This window comes from Somniosus microcephalus, chromosome 10, assembly GCF_052327205.1.
Source record: "Somniosus microcephalus isolate GS21.2 chromosome 10, FLI_Smic_1.0, whole genome shotgun sequence".
Taxonomy (NCBI): domain Eukaryota; kingdom Metazoa; phylum Chordata; class Chondrichthyes; order Squaliformes; family Somniosidae; genus Somniosus; species Somniosus microcephalus.
The window spans coordinates 4,285,848-4,310,188 of NC_140996.1; the positions used below are offsets into that span (position 1 = coordinate 4,285,848).

Genomic DNA, 24,341 nt, shown 5'->3' on the forward strand with positions numbered 1-24,341 from the left:
CACTCAGCCTGGTATGGGGAGTGAAGAAATTCAACCATTACCTACACGGACAAAAATTTACCTTGCTGACTGACCATCAACCCCTCATCTCCATATTCAACCCTAAAAAAGGTGTCCCCATTATGACGGCACAAAGACTACAGAGGTGGTCCCTTTTTCTAGGGGCACACCAATACAACATTGAATACAAAGGGTCAAAACAGCATGGGAATGCTGACGGTTTATCACGCCTACCGTTGCCAATGATAGAAGAGGCACCTACAGTAGACCCAGTAGAGATATTCCACTCTACCATAGTGGAATGTCTACCGGTGACAAATTCTGCCATTGAAAGGGAGACAAGAAATGACCCTACTCTCTCACGGGTCTACGATTTAACAGTGAAGGGATGGCCAGCACATGGCGAACCACTGTTGCCAGCATTCTCGCAAAGAAGAGAACAGCTGTCAGTGTGCCGAGGAACCTTGATGTGTGGATCCAGAGTGGTGATTCCACCCAAACTCCAGGATAAAGTGCTAAAGGAGCTTCACGAGGGGCATCTGGGTGGAGTGAAAATGAAGAACCTAGCTAGGGCGTTTGTATGGTGGCCAGGTATCGATGGATACATCGAAGACATGACCAAGAGCTGCCTAGGATGCCAGAAGGTCCAAAATGCTCCGCCACAGGCCCCTCTACATCCATGGGAGTGGCCCTCATCTCCCTGGCAAAGGGTGCACATCGACTTTGCTGGTCCATTTATGGACTCAATGTTCTTAATCGCAGTTGATGCACACTCCAAGTGGCCGGAGGTAATAAAGATGTCCTCCACCACCACGGAAAAAACCATCACAGTATTAAGGACCATATTTGCCAGGAATGGGCTGCCGGAGCAGATATGTTCTGATAATGGACCGCAATTTGTGTCCGAAGAATTCAGAAAGTTCTTAAAGAACAATGGAGTAAAGCACTACACGTCCGCCCCATACCATCCCGCCACCAATGGATTGGCTGAAAGGTTTGTCCAGACCTTCAAGAAGGCCATCAAGGCCATGGGTAATGAAGACATAAAACTTCAGCACAAGGTGGATAACTTCTTATTTGCATATAGGAATGCAACGCATATGGTTACTAACCAAACTCCCACCATGATGTTCGACAATAGAAACCTAAGATGCCAGCTGGATTTGGTCAAGCCCAACATCCGAAGGGACGTGGAGAACTGGCAGTTTCAGGGCATGAATGAAAGGCCAACTAGGGCCTTCCAGATAGGCCAACCGGTTTTGGCCCGGGACTACCGTACCGAGAAATGGCAGCCTGGAACTATCTGCACACGATTAGGACCACTGATGTATACCGTGGACATCGGAGACAGCATAATAAGGCGCAATGCTGACCAAATCATCAAGTCATCCGAAAAGGGACAACCTACACCACCACTCTATACATCTAACGATGAAGTAGAGATACCCATATCTACCTCCGATCCGGTGATACTGGAGCCCGATGAACCCGACACTGGCCTTCAAGCCGAATCAGCCTTGCCAGAAGAACCTACTACACCCCCAAGAAACTACTACACCCCCGAGGCGTTATCCGGACGGAGTCAGGAAGCCTCCTGAGAGACTAACTTATAATTAATTAATACAGCAATGTATATTATTTTGCATATAACATGTAATTAATAATTACTTAAAATATGATGTACTAGTTAGCTAGAAGGGGAGGAATTGTGGTGTATGTGCCTTTAAGAGCAATTATGGTGTATGTGCCTTTAAGAGCCCCAGGTGTGCGTAATGCCGGTAATTGCCACTTGGGCTATATAAGCCTGTGTATTGTGTATATCCTTTAGAAACCCCCCCCCAGACTTGCTTAGTAAATACCTATGAACCAACTCCTGTCTTCAGTGTCTTTATCTACACACAGACACTACAGCCTCAGTTTAACATCTTACCCAAAAGAGAGACATCATATTAACAGTTTTTCTTGATAAATTTACTAATTGTTAACCTTTTGACAGCCAAATATTATTACCCACCAAATAAATATTATGCACTTATTACAGCAGAAATTATCTGCAGGTGACTTGCAGTAACATTAAATATTATAATTAAAATGGGACACCTGTAATACAGTAGTTACAATTCCTGTCATTGTATTGCCCATTTTCTCTTCACTTAATTAGAATCAGCCCCAAAATTACAAAATTCGGTTCCCAGTGTGGAGCCCTCTTGGCGAGAGTGCAGATCAGAGGTCAGCGTAGCAAGTTTGTGGTGATCCCGCCTTGTAACTGATTGATTTTATTGGGTGCCCCATGAATCAGCAGTACCACAGACCGAGACTCGCCACGAGTTTTCTTGCTAAACCTCGTTCCCCGGCCCAACCGTGGCTCACCAGAACACAGGAATTGCTGGACAGAAAGAGACCACGGTCCATCTAGTTCACCTTCTACCACCCTGGCAGTCCCATGATACAACGATAATGGAGTTGTTGACCAATCTCCATCAATGAGTCTACAACAGACCCAGACATGCGGTGAGGAAAACCCCCAGTGGTGGAGAGCTTTGGGAACCAGAGGTCCACAGTCACCTGTTCCTCCCGAGCTCGCTACACTCACCACACGTCATGTCTCCAATTACTCAGATACTGGATCCCAAGATATTATTTTCTGACAGAAATCTCTCCAATTTGCATTTGAATGAGTCAATACTAACTGCTTCCACTGTTTCCCCAGGGAGCCTGTTCCATAGATTGACCACTCGCTGACTGAAACAGTTTCTGCGGATTAGTTTTGAATTTACCCCCCTTCAATCGCGGGCCGTGTCCTCTGGTTCGACTGCTCTGGACAGGGTGAGACAACTCGTCAGTGGGTCCAAGTGTGTGATTTGAGTGGTTAATCAGCCTGCCAATGATCGGCACTCCCACCTATTCCCCCTGTGGATATTGCCCGGGTTACTGGTGAGAATATCTTTGCAATGGGCTGAACAAGGTGGGAACATTTCAATACTGGTTGTTCAATAGCGATTAACCCAATTATTGGAATTAGGAACATTGATCCAATTTATCTTAGCAAGGAAGCAATTCGCTACTTGTACCATATCCTGACTTTTAATCACATTCAGTCTTGGGACCAGTCAGTGCAATGATAATCAATCTTTATTATACGCACAGTAATGAGAAGCGCTGACTCTGCTGCACAGGCACACGGAGAGGATCATAGATCAATACAGAGGCAGGGCCCCGGCGCATCCCGCGACATGAACTGACTTTGCACAGTGCTTCAGCAATTCATTACTCATCTGCAATGCACACTCATCAGTCAATACACTGGCAACATGCCCAATTTCTACTTTTATTTTGTTCTCATCGCTGAGATCGATCACAATGCAACACGAGTTGCCGATCCAGAGTTCCCGAGGTGCTGGTCATGGGCCTCGTCCTGGGCACCTATTGTTTTACAGCAGAGAGCATTTAAAATTCAACCACATTGGTGTGGAACTGGAGTTACGTGTAGGACCAACGTTCCCGGGAAGCTGCGATGCTGGAGGTCCCGCGCAGGCCGCTCACTGGCTTTTCAATGCAAGAAACCCGCATGCGCGAAAACATGAATGGGCCGTGCATTAGCAAGGATGGCAGGTTTCCTTCCCTAAAGGACATTGGTGAACCACTTGTGTTTTTACAACAATCCAAGACTGAAGAGTGATTGATTTTTGTTGGTTAATGGTATCGAGGGCTACGGATCAAAGGCGAGTAAATGGAGTCGAGGTACAGATCAGCCATGATTTAACTGAATGTCGGAACAGGCTCGAGGGGCTGAATGGCCTCTGCCTGGTTCCTATCCAAGAGCAGACTGTAAAAATGGATTGATTTATCACTAGGCCAGGCTACTTATTGCAGTGTGGCACTTAGCATTTCCAGCAAGACTGGCAGAATTTGGATGCCGGGGAAGTGGCAGTTTCTGAGTCAGAGAGTTTGAGTCAGAGTTTCTGACCAATTTAATTGTTCTATTATGTAACTGATGATGAACAGCGCACGCGCGCGGCGGGTGGCAGAGCGAGAGAGGCGGGAGGCAGAGCGAGAGAGGCGGGAGGCAGAGCGAGAGAGGCGGGAGGCAGAGACAGACACAGACACACAAAGTAAGGAGTGTGATGGAATACTCTCCACTTGCCTGGATGAGTGCAGCTCCAACAACACTCAAGAAGCTCGACACCATCCAGGACAAAGCAGCCCGCTTGATTGGCACCCCATCCCCCACCTTAAACATTCACTCCCTCCGCCACCGGCGCACCGTGGCTGCAGTGTGTACCATCTACAAGATGCACTGCAGCAACTCGCCATGGCTTCTTCGGCAGCACCTCCCAAACCTGCGACCTCTACCACCTAGAAGGACAAGGGCAGCAGGCGCATGGGAACACCGCCACCTCCAAGTCACACACCATCCTAACTTAGAAGTATATCGCCGATCCTTCATCGTCGCTGGATCAAAATCCTGGAACTCCCTCCCTAACAGCACTGTGGGAGCACCTTCACCACACGGACTGCAGCGGTTTAAGGCGGCGGCCCACCACCACCTTCTCGAGGGCAACGAGGGATGGGCAATAAATGCTGGCCTTGCCAGTGACGCCCACATCCTATAAAACAAAGATACAGAGACACAGACAACTCCGATAGGAAAATGTTCACGATAGGGACAAAGGGTTCTTTTTATCCACGAACAATGCCTCTGGCAATCAACTGGGTAAAATTAACAACACTCACAGAAAATGACAGAGAGTTGGGATACAGCAGAGAGTTGTGGTAAATGGTTGTTTTTCAGACTGGAGGGAAGTATACAGTGGTCAGTTCCCCAGGAGTCGGTGTTGGGACCACTGCTCTTTTTAATATATATTAATGACCTGGACTTGGGTATACAGGGCATCATTTCAACGTTTACGGATGGCATGAAACTCGGAAATGTAGTAAACAATGAGGAGGATAGTAACAGACTTCAGGAGGACGGACAGACTGGTAAATGGGCAGACACATGGCCGATGAAATTTAATGCAGAGTAGTGTGAAGTGATACATTTTGGTAGGGAAAGCCGGGGGCAGGGCGGGGGGGGAGATGAGAAATTATTAACGCAGCGAGTTCTGATGAAGCAGATTCAATAGTAACTTTCAAAAGGGAATTGGATAAATACCTAGTAAGAGAAAAAATTGCAGGGCTAAGGGGAAGAGCGGGGTGGAAATGGGACTAATTGGAGAGCTCTTTCAAAGAGTTGGCACAGGTACAATGGGCCGAATGGCCTCCTCCTGTGCTGGAGTGCCTCTTTTAACTGTGCGTCACAACCTCTCAATCAATCTCGAGGCGAATGTCACTCGGGACACACTCCGACACTGGCCCTTTGCTTTCAGACTGGCTGCGGCTCCGTGCCCAGTGACCACCATCTGACACTGTGTGCCCTGGAATAATGGATGGCTTCCTCTACCCTACGTGTCTCTCTCTCTCCTTCCTCCCTCACCTCCCACTTCCATCTGGCACAGACACTCCAGCAAGCCCCGGTGGTCTTACTGCTGCTCGATGACCCTGCACATCTCACACTCTCACTCAGGGACCACAACCCAGCTCACCTCGAGCACTGCAGCTGCTTCTTGCCAAGACCCTTGCATTAAACGCTAAATAGGCTGGCAGTCTCCTCCATGGGCCAGACCCCCATGTGCACATGGCCAGAGGCACTCGTCCCCACTGCACAAGCATCAGTGGAGCAGGTGGCAAACTCCAGCACAATACTGAGTGTTACTGGACACTGGACAGCACCATTCCCTGCTCTTAAATTACACGGCACTATAAATAACCCAGCACAACATGACTGCAGTTTCACCCATGCAACCCTCTCGTACGTTAATTTAAGCTGATATGTACAACCATGTAAAGCCTTGATACGCAGCAAGAAAGTGGGCAATTTCTAAGGCAGTGTTGGACCTTGTGACAGGCTCCAGAGCTCAATGCAACTTCATTGAACTGCCCCGATGGTTTAGTTGATGAGTCCACTTCCCAGAGCTTCTTAAAATTTTGTTCCAAAGATATGGGCGACACAGGAAAGGTGGAATTTTATTTTCCATCTGTGGGTATCAAGAGTCAACCATGTTGGTGTGGGACTGGAGTCACGTGTCGGCCCAGACGAGGCAAGGACGGCAGGTTCCCTTCCCTGAAGGACATTAGTGAACCAATTGGATTTTTACAACAATCAGATTTCAGGGTAATTTGGCCACAAATGACCAAATCACAACAACCCCCGCTTGAACTCACGACCCCTGGGGTGCTTGTCCAGGACCAGAACCACAACACAACCATTCCCACCCAAATTGAACAAGGGCCTAAAGACCAGGAAGGCCCCAAGCTCTTCAGTGTTCTTATAAACCAGCACATTTTACCCAAGATAGTCAGCTGTTTTACATAATACATTGGGGTAGAGAGCGAGAAATGATTTCCTCTGTGGGGGGGGGGGGGGGGGGGGGGGGGGGGAGTCCAGAACAAGGGGGCATAATCTTAAAATTAGAGCCAGGCCGTTCAGGGGTGATGTCAGGAAGCACTTCTTCACACAAAGGGTGGTGGAAATCTGGAACTCTCTCCCCCAAAAAAGCTGTTGAGGCTGGGGGGTCTTCTGCCCCCTTGTTCTGGGCTCCCCCCACCAGAGGAAATAGTTTCTCTCTCTCGACCCCATCAACTCCTTTAATCATCTTAAACACTTCAATTAGATCGCTCCTTAATCGTCTACACTGCAGGGAATGCAAGTCTAGTCAATGAAACCAGTCCTCCTAATTTAACCCTTTAAGCCCCGGTTTGATTCTGCTCAATCTGTGTTGTGCCGTCTCCAAGGTCAGTAGATCAGTCCTGAGGTGCGGGGCCCAGAACTGAACCCAGTTTCTCCAGATGGGGTCTAACCAGAGCTTTATACAACTAGAGCACAACTTCCACCCCTTTGCATTCTAGCCAGCAACATTCAGCACTCCTAGGTGAAGATAGCGTGGCCAGATGCAGACTAAACACCACTGTTCTCTACCTCTACAATGCAAGATCCCACTTCTGAAACATCCTCCTCGAAAGTACCCGTTTGACTCAAGCCCCACGCCAGAGACTTGAGCTCATAATCCAAGCTGACACTCCAGGAATCTGGTGTACGCCTCCAGTGTACATGGCTCCATCGGGATCGCACGCTTAAAAAATTACCCAATCAGTTCCACACCACCTATTATAAATTGCCCAATGGAGGTTCAAAGGTCGCTAATTCGATATATAGTTAGCGGTGAATCAAGTGTTGCAGAGAGCTGCTTCTAACCGTGAGCCTGATTCACCAGGAGACCAACCCCTCCCGAAGTAGTCCTCTTACCTGCAGTTACTTTATTCAAAGCGACCAGGGAACTAAGAATCTTGTTGAAGTTCTGTCCTTGATAAAGGTCGTTGGCATCAAAAGTCTGCAGGAAGCAAAAGAAGATAATTCCATCACTTCGTATTGTTCACACATTAATTCAGTCTTCACCAAGAGCTTCCAGAGATGGAGGAGCTTGAGGAATAAAAGCCAAGATTACAAGTCCAGGATGTTTATACCTGACAAGCCTTCCAAAATTTAAACAGAAAAGTTCCAACGTATTTTTGAATGCTAAATCTGTGAAGACTTGTTTTCATTCCTGACAGCAGGCAACAAAGCGAGCACGCACACACCCATCTCCAGTTTTTCAATAAAACACGAATTCCTGTCTTTTCCAGCAAGATAAATTGCTGCTTATTTCACTAACTCGGAAACCAGCCAAAAGAAATAACCTAGATGTGGACTCAGGACATGTGCCTCGGCTCTGGATCAAATCCACAAGATCAAGAGAGAGCTGTAACTGCAAGGCTTTCACTGCGAGCATTTAATCTGGATGCTCACAGGAATAACAGTCTCAACAAGCTCCACAATTTCAGCTGTTTAGAAGTTTAATTCCATAAAACATGACAATTTTAAAATGTGGTAGATCATGAAATGGATCAAACTGCTCTATTTTATAACACACCTGGGAGGAAGAAACTGTGCGCAGCTTTGAAATGGAACTTCAGTTATTAATCATCCATTGCGGTTAGTCTCACCAACCACATTAGATTGCAACAAGAATATTTCGGTTTAAAAAAAGTTGCAGTCCTTACCATAAAACCCAACAGTGCACCAGTGCAGGCTCAATCCCCTCCAGATACTCCATGATGTCAGTGCACCAGTGCAGGCTCAATCCCCTCCAGGTACTCCCTGATGTCAGTGCACCGGTGCAGGCTCAATCCCCTCCAGATACTCCATGATGTCAGTGCACCAGTGCAGGCTCAATCCCCTCCATATACTCCCTGATGTCAGTGCACCAGTGCAGGCTCAATCCCCTCCAGATACTCCCTGATGTCAGTGCACCAGTGCAGGCTCAATCCCCTCCAGGTACTCCCTGATGTCAGTGCACCAGTGCAGGCTCAATCCCCTCCAGATACTCCATGATGTCAGTGCACCAGTGCAGGCTCAATCCCCTCCATATACTCCCTGATGTCAGTGCACCAGTGCAGGCTCAATCCCCTCCAGATACTCCCTGATGTCAGTGCACCAGTGCAGGCTCAATCCCCTCCAGGTACTCCCTGATGTCAGTGCACCAGTGCAGGCTCAATCCCCTCCATATACTCCATGATGTCAGTGTGAAGGATGGGCAGGAGGTGTCCTCCATGAAGTTGGAATTTTGAGTAGTTGCTGATTTTACACGTCTATCACCTTCTCATGAGGAGAGATCACGCCAACTAACAGCAGTTTAATGCAAGACAGAAATCTCAGGACAGTTTCTGCCAAGATCCCATGGCACTATTTTGAAAAGGAGCAGGGGCGTTCTCCCCGTGTCCTGGCCAATATTTATCCCTTAACCAACATCACACACAGATTACCTGGTCATTATCTCATTGCGGTTTTTGGGAGCTTGCTGTGCACAAATTGGCTGTTGTGTTTCTTACAACAGTGACTACACTTCAAAAAGGTACTTCATTGGCTGCGAAGCGCTTTGGTCATGAAAGGCGCTATATAAATGCAAGTCTTTCTTTCTCACATTTTTGTCAATTTATTCAACAGAGGGGAAAAATAGAACCATAAATCCCAGAGTGAGCTTGTGATAAAAGGCCAAACCATCCCCGTGACCCCTGAACTCCTTCAGCGCGTGGGATTCACCCAATGTCTCGAAACACAATCAATCTTCAAAAACAATTGGCGGGAATTTCCTCACGCTCGGCCGGCGTAACTACGATGAAATTCCGACGTTGTTACGGTGCAGAGTGGGAGAAGAACCATGGGGATTCTTGGCAAGTATTTTGCCGAGAAAATACATGGAACACTCCAAAAAGGAGTGTTTTAGTATTTGATTAACCGGACTTAGCGGAACGTGAAACCGTGACACAATGGAAAACAAATTGCCTCTTAACAAGGGCAAATTTTCCATCCATTAATTCTGATGGAGGGGCAATCATCCGCCGCGTATAATTTCCTGAATTCCAATTCCGGCAAACAAGGCTCCAAGACCAGGAACATGCAACCTTTCAAATGACATCCCCGTGACAACAGTGCCATTTCTGTCGATAGCCTTAAAAAATAGAAGATTTTAAAATGGAACATGGGAGATGGGCTGTCTGGGAAACCAGGCCAGGTTGATTGATCTAGAAATGAGTCAGAACGGAGACGTCTTGTTTTAGCTACACACTGAACTGTACACAGTCAAAACATTAACAGATACTTGAATTCCAGACCCACGTCATCACTTGCTCACTAGATTGATGTAAAGAATGAAAGACTTGCATTTATATAGCACCTTTCTCAGCCTCAAGACATCCCAAAGCGTTTTACAGCCAATGAAGTAAGTTTGAAGTGTAGTCACTGTTGTAATGTAGGAAACACAGCAGCCAATTTGCACACAGCAAGATCCCACAAACAGCAATGTGATACTGACCAGATAATCTGTTTCAGTTATGCTGTTTGAGGGATAAATATTGGCCCCAGGACACCGGGGAGAACTCCCCTGCTCCTCTTCAAATAGTGCCATGGGATCTTTTGACACCCACCCGAGAGAGCAGACGGGGCCTCGGTTTAACGTCTCATCTAAAAGACAACATCTCCGACAGTGCAGCACTCCCTCAGTACTGCACTGGAGTGTCAGCTTGGATTATGTGCTCAAGTCTCTGGAGTGGGACTTGAAGGTGTGACCTTCTGACTTCGAGGTGCGAGTACTACCCACTGAGCTGCGGTTGACACTTTACCCAGAGAATGTGGAACTTGCTACCACACCGAGTGGTTAAGGCGAATACCATAGATGCATTTAAAGGGAAGCTGGATAAACATTCGAGGGAGAACGGAATAGAAGGATATGTTGATAGGGTGAGATGAAGAGGGGTGGGAGGAGGCTGGTGTGGAGCAGAAACACCAGCACGGCGCAGTTGGGCCGAATGGCCCGTTTCTGTGCTATAAATTCTATGCAATAATTCTTACCATGCATTATTGGATAATTGACAGAGCTCACTTCAAACATCCTCAGTTAAATAGGAGGGAATTTACTCACAATCTTTAATTCTAACTGGTAATCCAAATTAACTTTGCATCGTCAATGTACAGCTTTGCATCTGGAAATTCTACCTGACTGTTACCCAAGAGTCAAGTCAGTTATCGGGCTCCGGATGAAACACTTTCTATAAAAAGGTATTTTTTCCCCTTGCGGCCTGATGCTAATTCCAATGCTGTTAAGTATTTGTTTTGATTCAGTATCTCACTGGATTATTTGCCTTCTGTATATTTGCCTGCAAATACAGCGAGTACTTTTAGCCTGTAGACACTGGACTGATAGCGTGGCATTTTCTACCTTTCAGGGCCTCTCGCACAAGTTCCAGTGAGCTATTTAGCACAGTTAGAAGCTTGTTGTTAAACTGGGACTTTAACCCATACGTGGTACATTCATGGCCACAAGTTTCGGATTCCAGAACACTCAGTCTGATTATGGAAATTGTTCTTTTTCACCATAAACACAAGGCAGTAATGTTGGGAAAGAAAGTGAACGGTAACGTAGAATCTTACACACATTAGGAGGCCATTCGGCCCATCGTGCCTGTGCCGACTCTTTGAAAGAGCTCTCCAATTAGTCCCACTCCCCCCTGCTCTTTCCTCATAGCCCTGAAAATGTTTCCTTTTCAAGTATTTCTCCAATTCCCTTTTGAAAGTTACTACTGAATCTGCTTCCACCGCTCTTTCAAGCAGCGCGTTCCAGATCACAACAATGCTCATCTCCCCGGCGATCTTCTGCCAATTATCTTCAATCTGTGTCCTCTGGTTACTGACCCTCCTGCCAATGGAAACAGATTCTCCTGATTTACTCGATCAAAGCCCTTCATGATTTTGAACACCTCTATTAAATCGGCACTTAACCTTCTCTGCTCCAAGGAGAACAATCCCAGTTTCTCTAGTCTCTCCACATCACTGAAGTCTTTCATCCCTGGTACCAGTCTAATCAAACTCCTCTTTGGCCTGGACATCCTTCCTAAGTGTGGTGCCCAGAATTGGGCACAATAATCCAGCTGGGACCTAACCAGTGATTTGTCAAGGTTTAGCATAACTTCCTTTTAACAGTGCCCTCAAAATAATCAGATTGCAATCGTTAAACCACTGAAGTACAAGTAGTGCACCGAGTCAAGGAGCTGGGTGTAATTGGACAGATGTTTAATGCCATTTGTTCTTGGAAGTCTCACTAACATCGACTGTCTAGTTTCCCCACTGTTTTAATCTTTGTCGGAGAGATGTTCCACAGCAGGTTCGATCCTCTGAGCGAGGGACAGGACTGGGAATCTGCTTCCAGACTTCAAGCAACATTGATTTGTCGTGGAGATAAAATCTGAGAGAAGCGCCTTGGCTGACTCACCTACACAAGTTGCCAAGCCACAGAACTTACGGCACATGAATTAACACATCCTGCCAAAATTAGAAAGAAATGCGAAACGGAATTAAAACCTTACAACCAGGTGCAATATGGACTATGGAGCCTGAAAGCAGTGTTGTGAATGGAACAATTTAGGTTGTATTGCATTACTGATCAATACATTTGTGTGGCTTATAGACGTATATGTATTTTCAAAAGTAATGTGTGTGGAAATATGAAGAATTTTTAAATCTACTGTTGGGTCATTTTTTAGGTGAGTTACAGGCCTTGGTGTTATACATGACATACTTTGAGAACTCCCCTAGGTTTCGGGCATAAGGCCAGTGTTTATACAATGTTTAATTATTGAAGAGTACTGGTTTCCATTAAAAATACTTTGTTGAGTTGGTAAACACAATGATGCAAATCACATCAAAACAGTTTGTCCGTAAAGTTTTCATGTTGAAAATGAGGGAAGGCTCTTCTCCCACTAACAAAAAAAAACTTTACAAAAACTATGTTTTTCGAAGTCCTCAACAAAACAGCTAAAGAGGTACATCTATAAACAAGTCTGTCCACACTCCGTTGTCACATTCGTGTAACTCTTTAGTGTCAACTCTTTTCATTATAAATTACTATGTCCAAAATGATAGTGGAAACATATGTAAACCTGTCACACTTTAACTACACCATCCCACCAGTAATTGGCGCTGCAATGCCTCGACGCCACGACTTCCCAAATTGCCTTCAGGTTTTGCTATTTAATTACAAAAAAATATAAAATCTATGTATGTAAAAATAAGCACAGAAAGTCCAACTTTAAAAGGGGGCCTGAATTATGTCCATCTCCCTGGCCCAATTACCCCCTACGCTCTGACCCCAATTCACCTGAAGACCACACATGATCTAGTGCCCCACACTGAGGGATTAACTCGGAGTAGAATTAAATAGGTAAACACTGAAACCAAAATCATGAAATATCCGATAAAGAAACCTCAGCTCCTCTTGCAAAAGAATGGAACCAAGCAGAGTACAGACCAGCAGGGCGGCGGGCACCTTCACCTCCTCCACCTGGGCAGCAGCAGCTTCTGGGGTCAGTGAAGAAGATGGAAAAGGAGCCCAAGATCACGCTCAATTAATTTCAGCAATGGCTGTGTTGAAATCCTTCGCAGCTCTCTCTTTGGTAAGACGCACATGATCACAAGGTGCCTGATGCTGACCTCATTTTCCGAGGTTTGCTTTGGGTTCTGACTGTTAATTTTAGAAAGAAGCATAAATCCCAGGCTGGGAGAGACCTTCGGCCCATCAAATCTGCCTTCCTGAAGGACCAGTCATTTTATCCGATAGTGTGTTTCTCTTCATTGTATTGTTCAATATTAGAATCATAGAATCTTACAGTACAGGAGACCATTCGGCCCATCGTGCCTGTGCCGGCTCTGAACAAGCTCTCCAATTAGTCCCACTCCCCCCTGCTCTTTCCCCAGGGCCCTGCAAATTTTTCCTTCAAATATTTATCCAATCTCCTTTTGAAAGTTACTATCAAATCTGATTCCTCCACCCTTTCAGGCAGTGCCTTCAAGTGCATTTATCTTGGAAGTAACCTTCCCGCTAAGCTGCGTGGCGGTCTGGAGGTCCCGCGCAGGCCGCTCACTGGCTTTTACAAGGAAGAAACTGCGCAGCCAGTTAAAGGGACTGCGTACGGGAAAAAAAATTAGAGGGAACATTGCTTGGAAGTATCCTAGTCACTTATCCGACAATCTCCCTTGGCAACCACCTGTTCAGTAAAGGTTCCTCGTTTCCCCTTTCAATCTACATCTTCTCAGATTTTGGATGAGACGTTAAACCAATGGGCAAGATTGGAAGAGCAGGGAGGTTCTCCCCAGTGTCCTGCTCAACATTAACAGAAACAGATTAACTGGTCAATTATCTTGCCGTTTGTGGGATCGTGCTGTGCACATACAGGCTGCTGTGTTTGCCGACACAACACTTCAAAATAATTCATTGGCTGTGAAGCACTGTGGGATGTCCTGGGGATATACCCTGACTGATTAATCTCGGAGCAGGATTAATCTCAACATCTCAATCAGATCCCTCCCTCAGTCTTCACTCCACCAGGAGTCCCCGATTGGAGTCTATATCCATGTGTTTCAGCCCCCTTTTCATCTTAGCAAATCTTCTTTGTACCTTTTCCAGCTGAGCCACATCTTGGGTTAAAATGTTTAAAGGAGTCGATAGGGTAGAGAGAGAAACTATTTCCTCTGGTGGGGGGAGTCCAGAACAAAGGGGGCAGAACCTTAAAATTAGAGCCAGGCCGTTCAGGGGTGATGTCAGGAAGCACTTCTTCACACAAAGGGTGGTGGAAATCTGGAACTCCCCCCCCCCCCCCAAAAAGCTGTTGAGGCTGGGGGTCAATTGGAGCTTTCAAGTCTGAGATGGATGGATTTTTTGTTGGGTAAGGGTATCGAGGGATATGGAACCACGGCGGGTAGATGGAGTTGAGGTGCAGATCAGCCATGATTTAACTGAATGATGGAGCAGGCTCGATGGGCTGAATGGCCTCCTCCTGTTCCTATATTCCTGTGGTGCTGCCATGTTGGATAAAAATACCGCTAAAGTTCGCAGTTTAACAATTTCAATTTGACTGGGGCCACCAAAAGGCAGGAACACTGGATGCCATTTGGAGATCGAAATAGTGCTTTACGCAGCTTTTCATGGCCTTTATCGCAATGAAGATTTACATTAGGATATTTAAATATGACAATCTTTCATAAACAAATACTAACAGAAGAAAGGATCTTTGTTCACATTCACCACAGGCCAACAACAGTCAATCAGCTGATCACTGAGCACATTTAACAAAACAAATTCCCTCCCATGTCTTGCTCTGCTAATAATTGATGGCACCTACGTGCCTGGCACGCTCGCCACGGAGCCACGCACCCTCCACCGAGCCCCGCCCTCCACCGGGGCGCGCACAGGGCACGCTTTTGTGGTCTTAAAGGAGCAGCGGGGTGTGGAGAGGAGGAATGATTTCGGGAGGGAATTCCTGGGCTTTGGGCAAGATTTTTAAAAGGGCAAATGGGATTCAGAATTTTACACCGATAGTAAAGCCATTCGATATTTTCATCCATCCCAGAGGGCAGACGGGGGCCTCAGTTTAACGTTTCATCTGAAAGACGGCACCTCCGACAGTGCATCGCACTGGGAGTGTCGGCCTGGATTTTGTGCCCCAGACTCTGGAGTGGGACTTGAACGCATGACCTTCTGACTCAGAAGCGAGTGCTGCCCACTGAGCCTCGGCTGACAGGTGAAATACAGTTAATTTACTTAATTTGTTCCGTTTGTGTTACAAGTTAAACGTCTAATCAAAACAGCCCTTTAATAACTTCAGAATGTGCACTGAAACAATAATTATGTGAAATGGTGATGTAGTATTGCCTTGTAGCACACTGCAACTTGTTACTCCTGTTGTACAGAGTTTGAGAGATTACAGGCTCAACAAAGCCTGGTTTGCTGTCCCATTTCAATACTGATCGTTCCAGGCTCCTGTGTGTATGTAATCATTCATTCTCGGGATGATGGCTTCGTTGGCAAGGCTGGCATTTATTGCCCATTCCTAGTTGCCCCGATAGCGGTTTGATACAAACTGAGTGGCTTGCTAAACCACTTCAGAGGGAAGGTGAGTCACATCTAGGCCCAGACCGGGTAAGGACGGCAGGTTTCCTTCCCGAAAGGACATGAGTGATTGGGTTTTGACGACAATCCAACAACTTCATGGTCACTTTTACTGAGACCAGATTTTTATTGCCAGGTTTTTAAAACTGTATTCAAATTCTCAAACTGCCCACAGCGGGATTTTGCGCTGGGAGTGGATGAAAAGACGCTGGGCAGGAGCTGGACTTCGTGGAGAAATTGAGGGCTTGGATCATCGCTCCTTCAGGGGAAAGGAGAGTGCGCGCGCGAGAAAGAGAAAGGAGACAGAGAAAGTGTGTATGTGTGGGAAAGAGGGAGCGCGTGAGTGGGTGTGTGCAGGTCATGTGAGCAGGAGCTTAGGGAGGGGCAGTGCTGGAGGTCCTGGGCTGGTGTGGAAGGAGCCCAAGGTTGGGAGCGGGTGAGTAGGGAGGGACAGTGTGGGGGGCCCTGGGCTGGTGTGGAAGGAGCTCGTGTTTGTGAGCAGGGAGGAGCAGTGATGGGGGTCCTGTCCTGGTGTGGAAGGAGCTCGTGTTTGTGAGCAGGGAGGGACAGTGAGGGGGGGTCCTGGGCTGGTGTGGAAGGAGCTCGTGTTTGTGAGCAGGGAGGGACAGTGAGGGGGGGTCCTGTCCTGGTGTGGAAGGAGCTCGTGTTTGTGAGCAGGGAGGGACAGTGAGGGGGGTCCTGGGCTGGTGTGGAAGGAGCTCGTGTTTGTGAGCAGGGAGGGACAGTGAGGGGGGGTCCTGTCCTGGTGTGGAAGGAGCTCGTGTTTGTGAGCAGGGAGGGACAGTGAGGGGGGTCCTGGGCTGGTGTGGAAGGAGCTCGTGTTTGTGAGCAGGGAGGAGCAGTGATGGGGGTCCTGTCCTGGTGTGGAAGGAGCTCGTGTTTGTGAGCAGGGAGGGACAGTGAGGGGGGTCCTGGGCTGGTGTGGAAGGAGCCCGTGTTTGTGAGCAGGGAGGAGCAGTGAGGAGGGTCCTGGGCTGGTGTGGAAGGAGCCCACAGTTGGGAGCGGGTGAGTAGGGAGGGGGGTCCTGGGCTGGTGTGGAAGGAGCCCGTGTTTGTGAGTAGGGAGGAGCAGTGAGGGAGGTCCTGTCCTGGTGTGGAAGGAGCCCGTGTTTGTGAGCAGGGAGGGACAGTGAGGGGGGTCCTGGGCTGGTGTGGAAGGAGCCCACAGTTGGGAGCGGGTGAGTAGGGAGGGAGGTCCTGTCCTGGTGTGGAAGGAGCCCGGTGTTTGTGAGCAGGGAGGAGTAGTGAGGGGGGTCCTGGGCTGGTGTGGAAGGAGCCCGTGTTTGTGAGCAGGGAGGAGTAGTGAGGGGGGTCCTGGGCTGGTGTGGAAGGAGCCCGTGTTTGTGAGCAGGGAGGAGTAGTGAGGGGGGTCCTGGGCTGGTGTGGAAGGAGCCCACAGTTGGGAGCAGGTGAGTAGGGAGGGGGGTCCTGGGCTGGTGTGGAAGGAGCCCGTGTTTGTGAGCAGGGAGGAGTAGTGAGGGGGGTCCTGGGCTGGTGTGGAAGGAGCCCACAGTTGGGAGCAGGTGAGTAGGGAGGGGGGTCCTGGGCTGGTGTGGAAGGAGCCCGTGTTTGTGAGCAGGGAGGAGTAGTGAGGGAGGTCCTGTCCTGGTGTGGAAGGAGCCCGTGTTTGTGAGCAGGGAGGAGTAGTGAGGGAGGTCCTGGGCTGGTGTGGAAGGAGCCCACAGTTGGGAGCGGGTGAGTAGGGAGGGGGGTCCTGGGCTGGTGTGGAAGGAGCCCGTGTTTGTGAGTAGGGAGGAGCAGTGAGGGAGGTCCTGTCCTGGTGTGGAAGGAGCCCGGTGTTTGTGAGCAGGGAGGAGCAGTGAGGGGGGTCCTGGGCTGGTGTGGAAGGAGCTCGTGTTTGTGAGCAGGGAGGGACAGTGAGGGGGGTCCTGGGCTGGTGTGGAAGGAGCCCAAGGTTGGGAGCCTGGGCTGGGGTTCTGGGACAAGGAGTGGAGCTCTTGCATTCGCCTGGCCCTCTAACAATCAACAAGATGTCCAGAAACAAACATACGCTGGACAAAGACAATTGGTTATGTAATGAAGAGATATGAAAACCACTGAATAAGATAGCTACAAGTCCACATGATAGGGAACTAATTGGCGCTCTAGTTAAAGCTGTGACGAGACTGCTTCACAACATCACTGTCTAAGCCAGCTTGATATTAAACCACACTCCACTAAAACCACAATGGCAACCAGCGAGGAGGAAGCAGTCCACATTTATTCGAAATATCCCCAGCACGGAAGCTGCCAGCTCCAACCAGGAGCAAGCGGCTAAAACATGGGTAGCGTTCTTCAGAAACCCACCCGGTGGTGAGCAGACCGGTTTTCAGTGATCCACACATGAGTTCTAACTCTGGCCCTCTGGAGAGAGATGCTGCTCTCACCAGCTCACACAAGATTAAAATATTAACAAATAAAACCGGCAGCCGCGATAAACATGTCCGTTCCCTCCAGAGAGAAAGGTCATTAAAAACATGCAACAGACGAGCCTAAATAGGCCGTTAAACAAGGGGGTTGGTTTCATGAGTTTGCACAATGGCGAGAGCCTGGCGGGCTCGCTGAGCGTATCGGGCCAGTTGTAAACACGATGCACACAGTTTTCCGTCTAACCGTCTAGCCATTGCAGGGGATTCTCTGGCTACGATTAGATAGATAAGAGTGGTACTAGGTGAGGGCAATCCCACCCAGCTGGACAATGGAGGAGAGGCATTGGAGAAGGATGGTGTGGTCAACCGTGTCAAAGGCTGCAGACAAGTCAAGAAGGATGGGGAGGGATAGTTTACCACGGTCACAGTCACATAGGATGTCATTTGTGACTTTGATAAGGGTCATTTCAGGACTGTGGCAGGGACGGAAACCTGATTGGAGAGATTCAAACATGGAGTTCTGGGAAAGATGGGCACGGATCTGGGAGACGACAACACGTTTAAGGGTTTTGGAGAGGAAAGGGAGGTTGGAGATAGGGCGGTAGCTTGCACGGACAGAGGGGTCAAGAGTGAGTTTTTTGAGAAAGGGGGGTGATGATGGCAGATTTGAAAGAAGTTGGATGGGGTTAAGTAATTTTTCCTAGCAAGTTTATAACTGATTACTGTCAGAATATTCAATGAAATGTCCCTCACTCCGGTAGATTGTCGGCTGTTGAACATGTCGAGTAGAATCCAAAGATAGATCAGACAGAGAGTTCAAGCTACTAACCATCAGGAGGGACTGAACTGGCGGGGGCTCTTTTCCCTATAGAAGAGAAGGCCAAGAGGTGACTTTATAGAGATCATTAAAATTATGAAGGGGTTCGAGAGGGTAGACATAGAGAAGATGTTTCCACTTGTGGGGGAGACCAGAACTAGGGGCCATAAATATAAGATAGTCACTAATAAATCCAATAGAGAATTCAGGAGAAACTTCTTTACCCAGAGAGTGGTGAGAATGTGGAACTCGCTGCCACAGGGAGTGGTTGAGGCGAATAGCAGAGATACATTTAATGGGAAGCTGGATAAACACACGAGGGAGAAAGGAATAGAAGGATATGCTGATGGGGTGAGATGAAGAGGGGTGGGAGGAGGCTCGTGTGGGGCATAAACACTGGCACCGACCAGCTTCTGTATAGGCGGCTCAGAGCCCTCTTGGCCTGGTTAGGCACAGACTACAACAAAGATTCAGTTTTCATTTGTTGGAGGACCGTAAGAAAAGGACCTGCATTTCTACAGCACATTACACATCCACAGAACAACAGATTTGGACAGGTTGGGTGATTGGGCAGAAACATGGCAAATGCACTATAATGTGGATAAATGTGAGGTTATCCACTTTGGTGGCAAAAACAGGAAGGCAGATTATTATTTGAATGGCAATAGATTGGGAGAAGGGGAAGTGCAAAGAGACCTGGGTGTCCTTGTGCATCAGTCGCTGAAGGTAAGCATGCAGGTGCAGCAGGCGGTTAAGAAGGCAAATGGTATGTTGGCCTTCGTAGCAAGAGGGTTCGAGTACAGGAACAAGGATGTCTTGCTACAGTTGTACAGGGCCTTGGTGAGACCGCACCTTGAGTATTGTGTGCAGTTTTGGTCACCTTACCTGAGGAAGGACGTTCTTGCCACGGAGGGAGTGCAGCGAAGATTCACCAGGCTGATACCTGGGATGGCAGGAATGACGTATGAGGAGAGATTGTGTCGATTGGGCTTATACTCACTGGAGTTTAGAAGATTGAGAGGGGATCTCATCGAAACCTATAAAATTCTGTCAGGCCTGTACAGACTAGATGCAGGAAGGATGTTTCTGATGGCCGGGGAGTCCAGAACCAGGAGTCATAGTCTAAGGATAAGGGGTAAGCCATTTAGGACTGAAATGAGGAGGAATTTCTTCACCCAGAGAGTGGTGAACCTGTGGAATTCTCTGCCACAGAGGGCGGTGGAGGCCAGTTCATTAAATATATTCAAGAAAGAGTTGGATATATTTCTTAAGGCTAAAGGGATCAAGGGATATGGGGAGAAGGCGGGGCAGGGTACTGAATTTGGATGATCAGCCATGATCTCATTGAATGGCGGAGCAGGCTCGAGGGGCCGAATGGCCTACTCCTGCTCCTATCTTCTATGTTTCTATGTTTCATCCAAATTCAGTACCCTGCCCCTGCCTTCTCCCCATATCCCTTGATCCCTTTAGCCTTAAGAAATATATCCAACTCTTTTTTGAATATATTTAATGAACTGGCCTCCACCGCCCTCTGTGGCAGAGAATTCCACAGGTTCACCACTCTCTGGGTGAAGAAATTCCTCCTCATTTCAGTCCTAAATGTCCTACCCCTTATCCTTAGACTATGACCCCTGGTTCTGGACTCCCCGACCATCAGGAACATCCTTCCTGTATCTAGTCTGTCCAGGCCTGACAGAATTTTATAAGTTTCGATGAGATCCCCTCTCAATCTTCTAAACTCCAGTGAGTATAAGCCCAATCGACACAATCTCTCCTCATACGTCATTCCTGCCATCCCAGGTATCAGCCTGGTGAATCTTCGCTGCACTCCTTCCATGGCAAGAACGTCCTTCCTCAGGTAAGGCGACCAAAACTGCACACAATACTCAAGGTGCGGTCTCACCAAGGCCCTGTACAACTGTAGCAAGACATCCTTGTTCCTGTACTCGAACCCTCTTGCTACGAAGGCCAACATACCATTTGCCTTCTTAACCGCCTGCTGCACCTGCATGCTTACCTTCAGCGACTGGTGCACAACACCACCCAGGTCTCTTTGCACTTCCCCTTCTCCCAATCTATTGCCATTCAAATAATAATCTGCCTTCCTGTTTTTGCCACCAAAGTGGATAACCTCACATTTATCCACATTATAGTGCATTTGCCATGTTTCTGCCCAATCACCTAACCTGTCCAAATCGTACTGGAGTTTCATGACATCCTCCTCACAGCATACCCCCCCACCCAGCTTTGTGTCGTCTGCAAATTTGGAGATATTACATCCAATTCCCTCGTCCAGATCATTAATATATATTGTGAACAGCTGGGGTCCTAGGACCGATCCTTGCGGTACCCCACTAGTCACTGCCTGCCACTCGGAAAACGACCCGTTTATTCCAATGACCTGCACAATCCGCAGGAGGTCTTTCCCCAGTTGTCAGCAGTTCTTTTCCCCTCTCACAGTTCCAACAAATTGACTAATTCCTACACCACGGATTCAGCTCAACAATTTTATCAAAATATATAGCAAATGATTAGCCATTAACAGTAGCTAACACAGCCCAACTGAAAGATTAAATGTTAACAAAACCGAAGTGCCAACCCAACTATTAAATTTATTAAATAGAATATAACTTGTTCATCAACTTCGCACCTTCAAAATGCACGATTCAAATAGGTTTCAGCTGCCTCAGTCCCACAACACAGCTCGCTGCTTCTCCCCCTTTTAGGACCTCCTCTTTGACCAAGTTTTTGGAAGCCGCTCCTGAAATGTCCTTCTTTGGGTTGTTGCCATCTGTAGCCCAATTACCTCTGCATGAAGCGCCTTGGGATATTTTACAGCGTTAAAGGCACTATATAGATGCAAGTTGTTGTTGTTTCCGAGTATGCTGTCCATTCAAATCCCAAGCAGCACATCACAGTAAATGAGCAAAACTTGTTTTTCAAGGCAATCTGTTTCCTTAAAAATGTCTGTGAAATCAGAAATGTTGCATCAAAGGATTCAGAACACTGCGATTAATATTCACCCTACAAAACGACAATACGAACCCCTCAGCTCCTTCATCACACAACCAAGTACTGTACCATCTGGGTCAGAAAACAATCACCGTATCCATCACTGCACAACAACTTGTATTTATATAGCGCCTTTAATGTAGGAAAACATCCCAAGGTGTTTCACAGCAGCGTAATCAGACAGAAACTAACATGGAGCCACATATGGAGATATTAGGACAGGTGACCAAAAGCTTGGTTAACGAGGAAGGTTTTATGGAGGGACTTAAAAGCCCCACGCCCCTCCAGCGCTCTCGTGTCCCACCTCCTTGCCGGTTCTCCCCTTGCCTCACCCCCAATTCTCCACACCGGCTCTCCGCACCGCCGGTTCACCCCCACGCCCCCACTCCAGCTCTCTTCCCCACCCCACTTGCTCCCCCCGCCCCACCCACTCCTGTTCTGACCATCTGTCACAGCTCTGCTCTCGCCTCACATTAAACTCCGAGAGATTAGCCAGGTTCCTCCTTTACCAGCCTGACACACTCGGTGAAGGGCTCACACACTCACCTCCACGCGAAGCGTCCCACAGCCTTTCAGAAACTCTTTAATATTGTTCAGACATTCCACTTCTGATTTGGGTTCCTGATGTATCTGTGGAATGAAACATAAGGGTAGAATTAAACCACAAACCACAGCACCTAACACTACCTGAACATCACCAGCCCCTGCAAACCACAGCACCGAACTCAAACCCGGCATCCACCAGATACACAGGGCAGGGGAGGGGGAGATACACATAGGTATATTCAATTTTACCCCCAATCCATCATCTTTTCTGCAGTAAAAACAAGTGTGAGCCTCCCTCAGTTTGCAGCTTCAATGCAGTTGCCCTCTCTCAGCCTCCTCTCTAAGGCATCCATGTGCTTTTAAGATGCCACACTCAACCACAACTTGTCAAATAAGCCTTGCAAAGTTTAAATATGATGGAACAACAACTTGCATTTATATAGCGCCTTTACCGTAGTAAAACGTCCAAGGCGCTTCACAGGAGCGTGATCAGACAGAAATTTGACACCGAGCCACATAAGGAGATATTAGGGCAGGTAACCAAAAGCTTGGTCAAAGAGTTCGGTTTTAAGGAGCGTTTTAAAGGAGGAAAGAGGTGGAGGTGTTTAGGGATGAAATTCCAGAGACTAGGGCCTAGGCAGCAAAAGACACGGCCACCAATGGTGGAGCGATGGAAATTGTGGATGCGCAAGAGGCCATAATTGGAGTCGCGCAGAGATCTCGGAGGGTTGCAGGGCTGTTGTTTAAAAAGGGAGTACGGGATAAACCGAGTAATTACAGGCCATTCAGCCTAACCTCGGTGGTGGGCAAATTATTGGAAAAAATTCTGAGGGACAGTATTAATTGTCATTTAGAAAGGCACGGATTAATCAAGGACAGTCAGCACGGAAGGTTAAGGGAAGGTCGTGTCTAACTAACTTGACTGAATTTTTTGAGGAGGGTCGATGAGTGTAGTGCGTGTGATGTAGTCCACATGGATTTGAGCAATGCTTTTGACAAGGTGCCACATGGCAGACTGGTCAGAAAAGTAAAAGCCCATGGGATCCAAAGGAAAGTGGCAAGTTGGATCCAAAATTGGCTCGGAGACAGGAAGCAGAGGGTAATGGTGGACGAGTGTTTTTGTGACTGGAAGGCTGTTTCCAGTGGGGTTCCGCAGGGCTCAGTACTGGGTCCCTTGCTTTTTGTGGTATATATCAATGATTTAGACGTCAATGCAGGGGGCATGATTAAGAAGTTTGCAGATGATACAAAAATTGGCTGTGTGGTTGACAGTGAGGAAGAAAGCTGTAGACTGCAGGAAGATATCAATGGACTGGTCAGGTGGGCAGAACAGTGGCAAATGGAATTCAACCTGGAGAAGTGTGAGGTAATACATTTGGGGAGGGCTAACAAGACAAGGGAATATACATTATCTGGTAGGATACTGAGACATGTAGAGGAACAGAGGGACCTTGGAGTGCATGTCCACAGATCCCTGAAGGTAGCGGGACAGGTAGATAAGGTGGTTAAGGCGGCATACGGGATACTTGCCTTTATTAGCCGAGGCATAGAATATAAGAGCAGGGGGGTTATGCTTGAACTGTATAAAACACTAGTTAGGCCGCAGCTAGAATACTGTGTACAGTTCTGGTCACCACATTACAGGAAGGATGTGATTGCACTGGAGAGGGTACAGAGGAGATTTACAAGGATGTTGCCTGGGCTGGGGAATTTTAGCTGTGAGGAAAGGTTGGATAGGCTGGGGTTGTTTTCTTTGGAACAGAGGAGGCTGAGGGGAGACTTAACTGAGGTGTATAAAATGATGAGGGGCCTAGATAGAGTGGATAGGAAGGACCTATTTCCCTTAGCAGAGAGGTCAATAACCAGGGGGCAGAGATTTAAAGTAATTGGTAGAAGGTTTAGAGGGGAGTTGAGGAGAACTTTTTTCACCCAGAGGGTGGTGGGGGCCTGGAACTCACTGCCTGAAAGGGTGGTAGAGGCAGAAACCCTCATCACATTTAA

General features: G+C 47.7%; 1 protein-coding gene across 3 annotated transcripts in view; it reads right to left on the reverse strand.

The window, feature by feature from the left end:
- arhgef7b (Rho guanine nucleotide exchange factor (GEF) 7b) overlaps positions 1-22,423 on the reverse strand; it is a 115,095-nt gene extending 92,672 nt beyond the window's left edge. For all 3 annotated transcript variants that reach the window (XM_085998341.1, XM_085998334.1, XM_085998342.1), the window contains exons 1-2: positions 22,341-22,423; positions 7,346-7,430 (exon numbers count right to left, since the gene is read on the reverse strand). The gene's annotated coding sequence lies outside the window, so the exon portion shown is untranslated. The remainder of the gene's footprint in view (positions 1-7,345; positions 7,431-22,340) is intronic.
- Between the last annotated feature and the right edge of the window lie 1,918 nt (positions 22,424-24,341).